The 14,030-nt window shown below is 38.3% G+C and overlaps 1 protein-coding gene and 1 pseudogene across 1 annotated transcript in view; one reads left to right on the top strand and one right to left on the bottom strand.

Annotated features, from left to right (window-relative positions):
- Positions 1-11,978, bottom strand: part of Cd109 (CD109 molecule) — a 254,922-nt gene extending 242,944 nt beyond the window's left edge. Inside the window, exon 1 of the mRNA XM_074079282.1 lies at positions 11,691-11,978. The gene's annotated coding sequence lies outside the window, so the exon portion shown is untranslated. The remainder of the gene's footprint in view (positions 1-11,690) is intronic.
- On the top strand, positions 7,675-8,234 carry LOC109701219 (peroxiredoxin-1 pseudogene; annotated as a pseudogene).
- Positions 11,979-14,030: the final 2,052 nt, after the last annotated feature.

The raw sequence follows: 14,030 nt of genomic DNA, 5'->3' as shown, positions 1-14,030 counted from the left end.
AAGCCAGGGAAGAGATACATCAGAATGAATGAAGTAGAGATGAACCAATTCGGGTTATAATACACACATGCATGGTAAACAACACTAGGAATCTCTCTGTGTAGCTATCTTTATCCCAAACTAGCAAAAACACTATGTCTTTCTTCTTATCACTTATGTTTTCTCTTCAACAAAATTGGAGAACAAGAGGGCGGAACGTGTTCTGCTTGGAAGTGAAGGGGAGGAGGGGAGGTTGCACAAACAATGTATACACATGTAAGTAAATGTAAAACAATAAAAAATTTAAATTAAAAAAACTAAAATATGTATGTTTTTCTCATTTACTTTCCTCTATTGCTGCTAGTATTAAAACATAAAATTCTGCTTTTCTCTGGTTGATAAAACATTACATTGTTTTTAAATTACTTGATGGTACAAGACTAGGGATGTTTTCACCATAAACTGCAGAAACTTTTAGAAGTGAGCTTGAGAAACTTGGAATATAACCATTTTCCCTAAAATTTATCTAAAAAGTAATGATTTATTTAAATTTCACATGCAATTTTGTTTGTACATTTTGTTGTACTTCATTCGTTCTGATGTATCTCTTTCCTGGCTTGGTTTGCTGGGCCATGCGGTCCCATTTCTAAACCCATCCTGAACACATTTCTAGACTCACCATTTGTACACATTTAGCTCCTTTGGCTTTCTCTCCCTCCCAGGCTCTGCTGTGCCCCAAAGTCACACGGTTGCTGCTTTTGGCTCTTTGCTTTCACAGGTGCTACAGACATGCCTCTGACTCCTACAGGACCACCACCAAATGAGCCTCATGTGTGTTCTCTGACAGAGAAATGACATTTTCATTTTAGACATGTTAAGAAAGCAAATATTGCTGGACGCCATTGACTCATGCCTGTAATCCTAGCTACTCAGGAGGATCACAGCTCAAAGCCAGCGCAGGCAAATAGTTCCACAAGACCTTATCTTGAAAAACCCTTCACAAAAAAAATAGGGCTGGTGAAGTAGCTTAAGGTGAAGGCCCTGAGTTCAAGACCCAGTACCTCAAAAAAAAAAAAAGGAAATATTAATTAGGATTTCATTTCAGAAACTTCTTTCAATCTGCAAGTATAATTGCATACTGCCAACCCATGGACCATCATCAGGTCCTTTGTTAAGAGTTCCTGTCCCAGTCAGGTGCCAGTGGCTCACACCCGTAATCCTAGCTACTTGGGAGACTAAGATGCAAAGGATCACGGTTCCAGGCCAGCCCAAGCAGATAGTTCAAGAGACCCCCATCTCTAAAATAACAAGAGCAAAATGGACTGGAGGTATGGCTCAAGCAATAGAGCACCTGCTTTGCAAGTGTGAAGCCCTGAGTTCAAACCCCAGTCTCACAAAAAAAAAAAAAAATTCTTGTCCCACATCCTGCCAAGAAAGAAAGAACAAATCATTTCAGGTGGCCTGTATGCCTCCAGGAGTCAGGGAGTTTCAGTTCATTGCAAGATCAGGGAACGAACAGGTATCTTGGTCAAAAGTCAAGATATATCCTTTTGTAGAGATATGATTGCCAAGAGAACAAGAGCCAGAGACTTCTGCATAAACAGTGGGCCACTTCCTCAGCTGTGGCCTTGGTAAAGGACAGAAGAAATGCAATCATCAGGATGGACTTCTGACTGTCCCCTCTCCTCGCTGTCATGCAGACAGGGCTAGTGGGTGAGTACACCTTGAGCCCATCCAAGACGGCTTGGGTTAGCTTGGTTCTTTCATTTTTTTTTTAACTCAAAAGACTAGGAGTTATGAGCCAGATTGCTCACGCCTATAATCCTAACTATTCAGAAGGCAGAGATCAGGAGAATCACAGTTCAAAGTTAGCCCAGGCAAATAGTTCCCAAGACCTTATCTTGAAAAAAAAACCACCACAAAAAAATGGCTGGCAAAGTGGCTCAAGCAGTAAAAGCACCTGCCTAGCAAGCATGAGACCCTGAGTTCAAACCCCAGTGCCTCCAAAAAATAAAAAAGAAAGAAAAAATACTAGGAGTTATGTAATAAGTTGAACTCTTTCTTAGCTCTTCCGTTCTTATTCCTCTCCCTCACTGAATATTTGACATTATCTGGGTGGAAACAGCCATCAGTGTAATTTGCTATACATCCTTCCAGTCAATACTTTTACTAGTAAGGTTGAGTATGTTTTCATGTATTATTTGCCAATCTGTTTTCCTCTTCCATAAATTGCTTCATGAAATCCTTTGCCCAGTTTGCCCTAAGTTGTCTTTTTCTTATGGGTTTGTAGGAAATGTGTATGTTTTGGAATCTAAAATGTTATCTTAACATATGTAATGAATGTCTTTCTTGATTTCTTGTTTTTGTTATTCTGTCCCCTGTGGTACAGAAGTTTTTAATTATGACAGGCAAATTTATCAAACTTTTCCTTAATGAGTTCTGCTTTATGTCTCCTGTTTTTAAAAAAGCTCTTCCTACCACAAAATCATAAAGATATTTTTCTATATCTTCATTGAGTAGTCTTAAAGTTTTATTTTCCACATTTAGGTTTTTAATCCATCTAAGATTTGCTATGTAGAGTCACAGGAAGATATTCAAATTTATTTTCCATATGAATTAACTGTTCCAACATATATGTGGGAAAAAATCTATCTTACAATGATTCATATTGCCATCTGTAGCAGAATCATCTGATTTTCTGGATAATTTCCTCTTTTTTCTACAGTAAAGGAATTTCTAGCTGGAACCATGGCACCCAGAACTGACTACCTTTCCCATTCTCATGTGCAGCTTGGGTGGGGTCATTTCTGGCAAATGAGTCACTAGTAAAAGTAGTGTGTCCATCTTTCAGGGAATGTCCCCAAAGGGAGGAGCCAAGCCTTTTTCCTTCCTTTCCCCTTTTTCTTCTGATGGAATCCCCACAGAATGGCTGGAGCTCGAAAGGCTATCCTGAACCATTAGTTGAGATTAGAAAAGGAGGACAAGCACAGCTGTATAAAAAATAAGTCTATGTCCCTGACTTCCTCTGGACCTTTAGGTCCATTGCTTACCCCATTGCTATTTTAAGTTTTCTATCACTCACAGGAAAAAAATTCAAATATACCACATTTATGTCCCTTTGTCATGCATGCTTCAATCTATTCATGTGCTCCCATTTCTCTTCCATTAATCTATCTGTCTCCCTGGGCCACACACCACATGTTTTAATTAAGTATTAATTAAAGTATGTAAGCATTAATTATTTAATTGAGTATTAATCATTTAATTCATATTAAGGTTTTTTTGGTTTGGCTTTGGGTTTTGTTTGTTTGTTTTTGCAGTACTGGGATTTGAACTTAGCACCTCACACTTGCTAAGCAGGCACTCTTCTAATTGAGCCATGCTCCCAGTCTTTGTATTAAGTTTTGATATCTAGTTAACCTTTCCATCTCTTCTTATTTCTTTCTTCCCTGCTAAGCTAGGGACAGAACCTAGGACCTTACACATGTGAAGGAAACACTTTTCTACTGAAATACACTCTCAGCTCAAGTTTTGATGTCTACTAAGGAAATCCCTATTAGACTATTACTCCTCCATATAAGCTTCAGTCCATCTAGTTCCAGTGGGAACCAGGATGGCATTCTTTTTGTCATTATGTGTCCACTTAACTTACAGATTAGCTTAGAAAGAATCAGCACTTTATGAATTGAATGTTCTACAATTGGGCACTGTATAGTTCTATATTTGTGTTTTTATGTACTACAATAATATTTTGCAATTTTTCTTCATAGAGGTATGCATATTTATATGTCAGACTGGTAAACCTTGGTGAGATGGTAAACGGTGTATTTTTCCATTCCATTACTAATGAGTCATTGATAATAGATACAATATCATTAGTTTTTTCATATTGACCTTATATCAACAATTTGCCAAATTCTTATTTGTTCTAAAAGTTTGTCTGTGGAGTCTTGAATGTTCTGTTAACTAGCTTCAATAAAGGAACAATAAGGAGATGAGAACAGGGGACGATGAGCAGGATAAAGAGTTTTGATCATGAGTGATACGGTAAGACGCTCAGGGGATAGTAGGAGAGCCTAGTCAGTAGCAAGGCAACAAGACTAACAAGGCAAGCTTGGGGTTCTGGTCAAGGACACAAGCTAGCACACAGCAGAAGGATGGATGTGCTACAACTAGAGCCAAGTAGAGCCACAAAAGACAAGAGCTGGCGTGCTAGGAGGAAGAGGACGGGAGAGTCTGAAAAGGGTCAAGTATCAGAGAAAGTAACAAGGACAATGACATCACTCCTATGGAGGCCATTTAGGTCAGATTAATTTGGGTCAAAAATAGACTTTGTGCAATCTAAAAAGTTGCTTTGTTTTGGCTGACACGCTGTACCCCTCTACTGGAGGCAATACCATTACAAAGGAGAAAAAGAGTAAGGTAAAAGAGAAAAGATCAGAATTCCAATGATGAACCACTGGAAGCTAATTTAGGCCGAACCCTTTTGACTTCTCATAAACATTGAAAAGGAAGGTAATTTTGTTGGGCTGCAGTGTCTATCCAGGAACTGAAGTTAATAAATTCTTCTTTACATTTCCCATCTCCACTTCTGGGCTTTTTGGGGGATTTGGTTTTGTTTTGTTAATCTTTTTTTCCATGATTATATGAGCTTTAGAAAATATTCAAAATTTATACTGTGGCTTTTCTTGGTTCTAGGTGTCTCTCTCGGGCTCCTGGAATAACATTAAGAAAGTAAGGAAATATTTCTTTTATCTGGTCTAGAAGCAGAAATGAGAAGGAACAGTTAATTGGGGTTGTAGGTCCATAGGCAACAGAGGCTTCAATTCATCTAGATCTTATATTCTGAATCCAAGAACTACATGCTGTAAATATTCATCACCATGCCAGCACCTGGCTACAGCTCTGTCCAGTTTTTTCCACAGTAGCCAGTCTGCACTCACTACCACCTAGTGGTCATAGAAGTTTATGCACTGTGTGACTAGGGTCACCACACAAACTGTATGTATAACCTCATTGTTTTCTGTGCCTGAGTCAATGCTTACTGGGTAAAATCAAGAAGGAGAGGAGAATAGACATTCCTGTTACAATGTGTCTTAGACAATAAGGCTGCTGTGTGTAGGCCTGGGTGGCTTATAAACACAGAAATTTATCTCTCACAGTTCTGGAGACTGTAAAGTCCAAAATCCAGGTTTTGGCACATTCCATATCTGGTGAGAGTCCCTTTCCTGGCTCCCAGATAGTACGGTCTTCTGTCCTCACATGGTGGAAGGGAAAAGGAAGTGCTCTGTTGCCACTTTTGTGTGGGTCCTAATCACAGTCAGGAGAGCTCTGTCTTCATAGCCTGGTCACCCTGCCCAAAGCCCCATCTCTGAACGCCCTCACATTGGCAATTAGGTTTCAACATATGAATTGGGGTGTCGGGACACAAACATTGAGAACAGAGCACAGTGTGGCAGTAGTAATACAGTTCTTGATAAAATTCTTACAAGAAGATGCTCCTAATTATAAAGAGATGTAATTCTTAATTTATTACATAAATAAGAGCTCATTGTTTAATGTCACTTGTTTAAATACACCAGTGATGTGACTGGTAGCTCAATGATACAGTGCTTATCCAGCATTACTTGAGGTCTTGGGTTGAATCCCCAGTACTGAAAAAAATCACTGAAACAGTCCATCAATAATCTTGGCCTACACTACAGATTGTCAGCTCAGTCTTTTTTTTTTTTTCCCATGACTGTTAGCATCTATTTCATCTCTGTCAGCTCAGTCTTACAGAGAGAAGGGAAGAACATAAAAAAAAAAGAGAGAGAGAGAGAGACCATAGGGATTTCAGGATTGCTACCCTATCATAAGTACATTCATCACTATAGATATCACTGTAGGAAAAAGAACTTTAATTTCATTCAATAAAATATGAAGATGACCTTAACTCCAAGCCAAGCTCAACCTTAGACAAATACCAGTAGTCTATAAATATCTTTCACTTATACTTCCTGGAGAACAGAGTTTTCCAGTACCTGAAACTTGAACTACATTGCTCATCTCAAAAACAGTTTTGAGTCTATCTAGACCTTTGCTGTGAAAAGGGATTACTCTGGGCCAACCCCACAAATTCTCAGGATAGAGTCGAATGATCCCTGAACTTCAGGCATCTCCAAAAGCAACATCTGCGGAGAGCAAGCCACAGGGCAATAGACTCTGGAGTGGTGGTACTGAGTAGCAATGTCATGACTAGGCCCTAAATGCAGAGCCCTAGATATGCAAAGCCAGACATTGTAGGGACTATTCATGGATCATTCATGTCCTCACCTCTAGTTTATACGTACTCAAAAGGCATCATTAGCCCAAAACCTCATGATGATGCTAATCTCTGATTTGGGTAATTAGTGCTGTGCTCTGATATGCTGAGAGTTTTGTTTGGTTTTTGTCTGTTTGTTTGGTTTGGTTTTAGGACAGAAAAGGTTTTCACTTCTTGTTGACTTGAAATCATATATTAATATGGTCCACTGTAAGATAAGGCTAGCAAACTGGTCTTACATGTTTAAGGGCAAAAGAGTGGGGACAGGACAATACACGTAAAGGGGGCCTTTCTTCCCCATGGTCTAGGAGATCATTCATGGATCACTACACTGCTCCTGGCATTGTAGTAACTTGTATGTTACTTAAACATTCAAACTTATAAACTTGGAAGATAGTACTGTTCCTAGAATAAGATTCTTCCTTTACTATTTACCATCTGTATCCATAAGCAAATTGCTTACCATCTCCAAACCTCAAGGATCGTGTCTGGAAGAGGGAACCAGAAAGATTAAATGAGATTAAAAAAAAAAAAAAAACCCTGGAAGAAGGCTGTTGGAGTGGCTCAAGTGGTAGAGTGCCTGGCTAGCAAGCATGAAACCCTGAGTTCAAGCCCCAGTACCACCAAAAAATAAAATAAAATAAAAAATAATGCCAGGCACCGGTGGCTCACATCTCTAAGCCTGGCTACTCAGGAGGCAGAGATCAGGAAGATCATGATTTGAAGCCAGTCAGGGAAAATACTTCATGAGACTACCTCAGAAAAAACCCATCATGAAAAAAGGGCTGGAGTGATTCAAGGTATAGGACCTGAGTTTAAACCCCAGTACTGCAAAAAATAAAATAAACATATTTGATGGTAGCTCTTTAAAAAAAAAAAAAGAAGACCCTGCAAGAATCACAGAATGAATATAGTAGCTATCAAACTGAAGCCAAGTATTAATCCTAGTTTACACATGATAAAAGATTAGTTTTGAATCGTTTAAAACACAACTTAAAAAGAGGAATATATATGTATATATAAATAAATATACATAGAGTGAGGGAGAGAGAAAGCCATATGCAAAAATCATTAATGGCAATAGATCCTTTGGTTATTAGAAGAAATAAAATCCTAATACATTTCTAAAAATGTCCTTTAGGATACCCAGGTTGCTTTGTTTGGAATTGTTTATTTTTATATATACTGAATTTATACTGATCCTTAAAAGATTTGCCCTTTCTCTACCTTTCCAAAGCCAATCAGAAAGTTTAAAAGATTCCTAAAATTTGAGGAAATGGTGGCTACTTCAGTCTTGTTTCCTTAAGATAGCCAAAATTAGCATCTTCTTCCTGCCTGGTTGTAGTGCTTTCTGTCTTGGGGACATCTAAGTCAGAACCACTGATAGGAAGATGTCTTCAGGAAACACCAAAATCAGGCACCCTGCCCCCAACTTCCAAACCACAGCTGTTATGCCAAATGATCAGTTCAAAGATATCAGCCTATCTGACCACAAAGGGAAAAATGTGTTCTCTTTCCCCCCTTACTTCACCTTTGTGTGCCCCATGGACATCATTGCTTTCAGCAACAGAGCAGAAGAATTTTAAAAACTCAACTGCCAAGTCATTGGTGCTTCTGTGGATTCTCACTTTTGTCATCTGCCATAGACCAACACAACCAAAAACAAAGAGAACTGGGATTCATGAACGTTCCCTTGGTATCAGATCCCAAGGACACCATTACTCAGGATTATGAGGTCTTGAAGACTGATGAAGGTGCCTCATTCAGGGGCCTCTTAGCAGATCACTGTAAACTTCCTGTTGGCCACTCTGTAGATGAGATTCTGAGACTGTTTCAGGCCTTCCAGTTTACTGACAAAATGGGGAAGTGTGCAGCTGGCTAGAAGCCTAGCAGTAACACCACTGAGTCTAATGTCCAAAAGAGCAAAGAATATTTCTCCAATCAGCAGTAAGTGCTAAGCCATTTTCATGCTGGGCTGAAATGGGCAGCTATGAGAACAAAATCTCTTTTGTATTTTTTTTCGTGCTTAAACACAAGATGTGGTGTGGCTCAAAACATGCCTTTCTTATAGTGACTGGGAAGGTCAGCTCTCCTTGCACTGGTGGGAATGGCTGAGCTATACTGTGAGGCAGGCCATCTGAGATGTATGATGTACCCATAATGGCACATAGGCCATTGATCTTTTGTAGTGTCTATCAGACTTGAACTGAGACCTTGGAAAAATAGCCCAACCTAATCCCCAGTGATTCTATTCATTACCAAATAAGGATCTGATTGTAGAAATTCGGAATTATCTTAGGTAGCACTGAACTCCCAAGAATATTTCTGGAGAGGCTTTGATATTACTTTTATATAGCTTTCAAACTTGCACAGAGTCCAAATTGTAAATAAATTAACATACATAAATAGAACACTTATTTAACCTTGGACAGGAGATAGCAGAATGAACTATTTCCATTAGTTGCAAGGGGGCAAAGAATTTGAGAACTTTTATGAACAGGAATGAATCTGAGCAGCACAGGTAGACTTGTCAGACTAAAGGACAGTTTCTATAGAAATACTAGACATCTTGATAAAAATTTGTTGATCCCCCAAAATAGATGTGACATGGAAAGTTTACAAGTGACAATGCACACTACAGCTTATAGTCTTCACTAAATCAAGTCTTTTTCTTTTAAGTAATGTGTTGCTTCTAAACAAATTGTATACTTTTTTCTTTTCAAATTTTTGGGGGGTATTACTGTTTTGTTCTTTGGATTTTTTGTTTTGTTTTATTTTGTTTTGTTTTGTTTTGAGACAAGAGTCTTGCTATGTAGCCCAGGCTGACCTCAAACTCCCAACCCTCTTTCCTCAGCCTCTTAAAGTGCTGGGAGCACAGGCATATACTGCCATGCCTGTAGTCAATGCTTCTTAACCCAGTGTTCAATGTATTATGTACATCAATTAATGATTATCAACACTACAATTCTTCCCGCTGCCCGTTAAGACACAGAAATTAAAAAGAGTAATGAGCCATGCACTAGTAGATCATTTCTTAAAAAAATATTACTTGTCAAGAGAAAATGCTGCCTGAAGGACAGGAGCATCATGACCAAGACACAGTGAGTAGCTCATGCCTGTAATCCTAGCTACACGGGAGGCAGAAATCAGGAGGATCATGATTCAAAGCCAGACCAGGCAAACAGATCTTGAGATCCTAAATCAAAAATACCCAACACAAAAAAGGAATGGCTCCAGTGCTAGAACACCTCAAGTGTGAAGCCCTGAGTTCAAATCCAAGTACCACCAAAAAAAAAAAGTAAAACACTGATAAAACCCCCTTGAATCTATCTTAAATCACTTTCCTTGAATTCTACTGATTCCTAAAGAGAGCTAGAATATTGTTTCTCTGAAATATATAATTAGCATAAAGCTTTTTTATAAAGTTTTATTTTCAAAATGGTTTTTTTTTTGGTGGTAGTGGGATCAAAATGTTTTTGACGTACACCTAAAAGTCCTAGAAATAAGCACCATTGAATAAACCTTAAAGAACTTTAACTCTGCATTGGCCATAAACCAATTATTTGACATAGAACCAGCAAAATCATACAAAAAGGATGTTGTCATCTAAGATGTGTAAGGGAGTCTAAAAAACATTGTGTCTGTATCCTTATGTAGGCAAGACATTTTTAAATATCAAACTTAATTATTACTGTGCAAAATGCCATAGAATCTAAAGGTTTTCCACCCAATAAGATCTTTCTTGTGCATCTTCGAGCATGGAAATGACAAAACTAAATCTCTGTCAAAACAGCATGAGCCTGCCCTAGTGCAGAAAATCCTACAAAGCAATGATTTCTTTTGTTTGTTTGTTTTATCTTGTTTTTCAGCCAGAATCTCACTAGGTAGCCCAGGCTGGCCTCAAACTTTCAATTCTCCTGCCTCAGTTTTCCAAGTGCTGGGATTACATATGTATACCACCACACCAGCATTAGCCTGATTTCTTTACAAAAGAAGTGGTGTGACAAAACAAGAAAAGTATAACTTTCATAGATTAAAGGATAATTAGAAATGTTCACTATCATAAGTCACTAGGGAATTACAAATTTTAAAACATTGAGACGTATATAGGTTAGAATGGTTCAAATTCCAAAACACTGACAACAGCAAATGCTGGTGAGGATGTGGAGCTACAAAAACTCTCATTCTGCTAGTGAGGATGTAAAAATGGCACAGTAGTCACTTTGGAATATGGTTTCCCACTATCTTACAAGATCAAGCAGTCTCAGTCTCTCAGAGTCTCTCTCTCTCTCTCTCTCTCTCTCTCTCGATACTGGGGCTTGAGCTCAGGGTCTACAACTTGAGCCACTCCAACCAGGCCTTTTTTGTAAAGAGTTTTTTCAAGATAGGGTCTCGAGAACTATTTGCCCCAGCTGGCTTTAAACTGTGATCCTCTTAATCTCTGCCTCCTGAGTAGCTATGACTACAGGCATGAGCCACCAGTGCCTGCCTTAAAGTTAGCCCAGGCTGGCCTTGAACTCGTGATCCTCCTGCCTCATCCCCTTTGCCTTATTGATTACTGGCATGTGCCACCATGACCAGTCAAGCAGTCTCTTACAACACAATCTAGCAATAGCACTCTGAGGTATTTACCCACATAAACTGAAACTTATGTCCACACAAAAACCTACACAAAAGTGTTTATACCAGCTTTACTGATAATTACCAAAACTGGTAGCAACCAAGATGACTTTCAATAGGTAAACTGATAAAACTGTGGTACATCCATACAATGAGTCTGCACTCAGCAATAAAATAAGTTATCAAGGAAAAAAATGAGAAGGAACTTTAAATGCTATATCTAAGTGAAAGAAATCAATACAGAAAGGCTACATAATGATGTATGATTCCAACTACATGACATTCTGGAAAAGGCAAAACTATTAAGGCAATAAGATCAATACTTGCCAGGGATTGAGGAAAAGAGTAAATAATGGGCATGAGGGATTGTGAAGCATAAAAACTATTTTGTGTGATACTGCAATGGTAGACACATGACTTTTGCATTTGGCAAAACTCAGAAAACTATATAACACAAAGGCTGAACCCTAATGTAAATTATAAATTTAGTTAATATTGGTTCATCAGTTATAACAAGTGCACACACCAATGCACCATTGCAAGACGTTAATTATAAAAGAAACTTTTTTTTTAGGAGAAAGCAAAGATTTATTAGGACACCACTGAAAAGGAATAGAATGACAGGCAGTTATGCAAAGAGCCAGAGTGTGCTAAAACAGAGTTTAGATTAAGTTTTATACCTCAGGTTAGACTTCTTTTGATTGGCTATCTCCCTTTTTGTGGGCCTTACTGGTGGGTTGTCTCTTCCTTGGATTGTGGTTTGAATTTCTCACACAAGGGAACATACCTGTTCCATCTGGTTTCTCCCAGGGCCCTGGATCCACTAGCTACATTCCATCTCTTCCTTGGTATGCCTTTGTCTGCCACGTTTCCTCAAAATGGGGGCCTCCTCCATATTCTTTCCTGACAGAACAAAAAAATAATCCTGGTTTTAATGGGGTGAAGTTCTCTTCTTCTTGAAATTGCTTTGAGCTGGGTAGGATCATAGAGATGTCCCTAACTATGTATTTGTTGTTCTGGCAAAGAATTATGGAGTAGTCCATGGCAGGATCTAATTGAATACTGGAATAAAATTATATGGAAGTCTCACTGGGAGGGATAAGAGGCACTGAAGGGTCAGGTGGTAGGGGATGGAACACATGTTGTCACATCATTTATAATTTTATGACCAAGAGGCAAAAAGAGAGAAATCTGATAAGAACATTAATAAAGCAAGGACCAATAGCAAAAAAGGACTAAAATAGATATTAGTGGTCCCAAGAAGGAGAGTTGGTGAAATGGCTCAAGCTATACAGCACCCACCTAAGCAAGCTATAAGTCCGGAGTTCAAATCCCAGTACCACAAGAAAAAAAAAAAAAAAGAGATCCCAAGAAGGGAAGAAACGAGGATAACCAAGACCAGATATTTTCCCATAAAAGCCATCTTTGGATAGCTCTTTCTCTAAGTTGAGAAGTTGGGTGGGTTATAACATATAAATCTTAGTTTGAATTTGTCCTGATTGATTATCAAGGAATCATTATATAAAAGGTGACATTTACCACAAATGACAGATAGGAACTCATCATACACATAAACAAACAGGTGGAGGGAACAACACAAGGAAAACATGGTATGTGCAAGGACAGTGAACAGTGTGAAGCACACAGAAGGTGGCAGCCATAGAGAAAGATAAGACTGAAAATGCACACTGGGTATCAAAGATTAATACTGAAAAAAGAGTGTATGTCAATAATTTTATATTGGGGAGGTACAGAATTGATAATTTTTGATATATTAGGTTAAATGGTATATATTATAAAATTAATTCTGCCTTATTATTTTTTAATGTGGCTACTAAAGAATTTTAACTTACATATATGGCTCGAATAGTATTTCTCCTGAACAGTACTGGTCTAGAGTGTTGGTAAAGGAATTACCAACCAAAAATAAATGCATAACATCAACAACAATCTTTATAGTATTGTGCAATCAGAAAATAAATGCCAGATATAAGGGATGGGAAATGTCATCTTACACTTTTTTCTTTAATCCTCTTGGGAAGACTCTAAATCAAACAAAAACAACAACAGCAAAAAAGTACCTCCACTAGGTCTAGGAAGGTCTATCCAGAGCCCAGATGTTAATTTCCAATGCCATTCTCATTGTAGAAATAAATAACAGGGGCAGAGAACATACAAGGCAAACCTAGACACAGGGAGCAGTAGCTCAGGTCTGTAATCCTAGCTTGTCTTGAGGCAGACATTAGGAAGATCATGGTCTAATGGCAGGCAGCCCAAGTAAATAGTTGGTGAGACTCTATCTCAAAAATAGCCAGCACAAGAAAGGGCTGGTGGAGTGGCTCAAGTAGTACAGCACCTGCCTAGAAAGCATGAGGCCCTGAGTTCAAACTCCAGTACCACAAAAAAAAAAAAAAGATGAACCTAGATAAAACATCTTATTGTACCAGAAAGAAAAGCATTGCTCAAAACCATAACAATGGAAGCATGTAAAAAAAGACACAGGAGCCAAATGAAAATGCTCCCAATCACCAAATCTGAAACAATTTGATCAACAAAATAAATGACATAGTATGATACCACCAACAAAATCAACAATGTAGGGATTAAAATCCAGCGTATAAAATAACCTGGAGTCTATGGTAATATAAATAAATAACTAAATAAATGGGGGAGAATGAGCAAGTCTTCATAACAAAACAGTTGTGCCTTCAAAGTGGTGGAGCATAACTCCCCACCCCTTAAGTGTAGGCTGCACATACTGATTTCCTTCCAAATGGAAGTATGGAAAGTATGGAAAGGGAGTAAAACAATAATTTTGGACTGTAATCATGACTAAAGAGGTAGAGTGCCTGCCTTGCAAGTGTGAAGTCCTAGTTCAAACCCAGTACCACCAAAAAAGAATTTTTTTGCAGTAGAAAAAAACCTAACAGACCCTAATTCAGGCATGAAATGAAGCTTAACATAATTAGTAGTAATCATCAGTGATAAATCATTTTGTCAGCACATTCCCTGGAAATTATGTGAGGAAAATGGCTCTACAGCCTTTCTCTAAAACCACCCAATTAATTTTAAGGAAAACATCAGATAAATCCAAACTGAGAGACTTTCTTTAAAACCTACCAATACT

The sequence above is a fragment of the Castor canadensis genome, chromosome 1 (genome assembly GCF_047511655.1).
Source record: "Castor canadensis chromosome 1, mCasCan1.hap1v2, whole genome shotgun sequence".
Classification (NCBI taxonomy): domain Eukaryota; kingdom Metazoa; phylum Chordata; class Mammalia; order Rodentia; family Castoridae; genus Castor; species Castor canadensis.
This window is presented reverse-complemented; position numbering and strand designations above follow the sequence as displayed.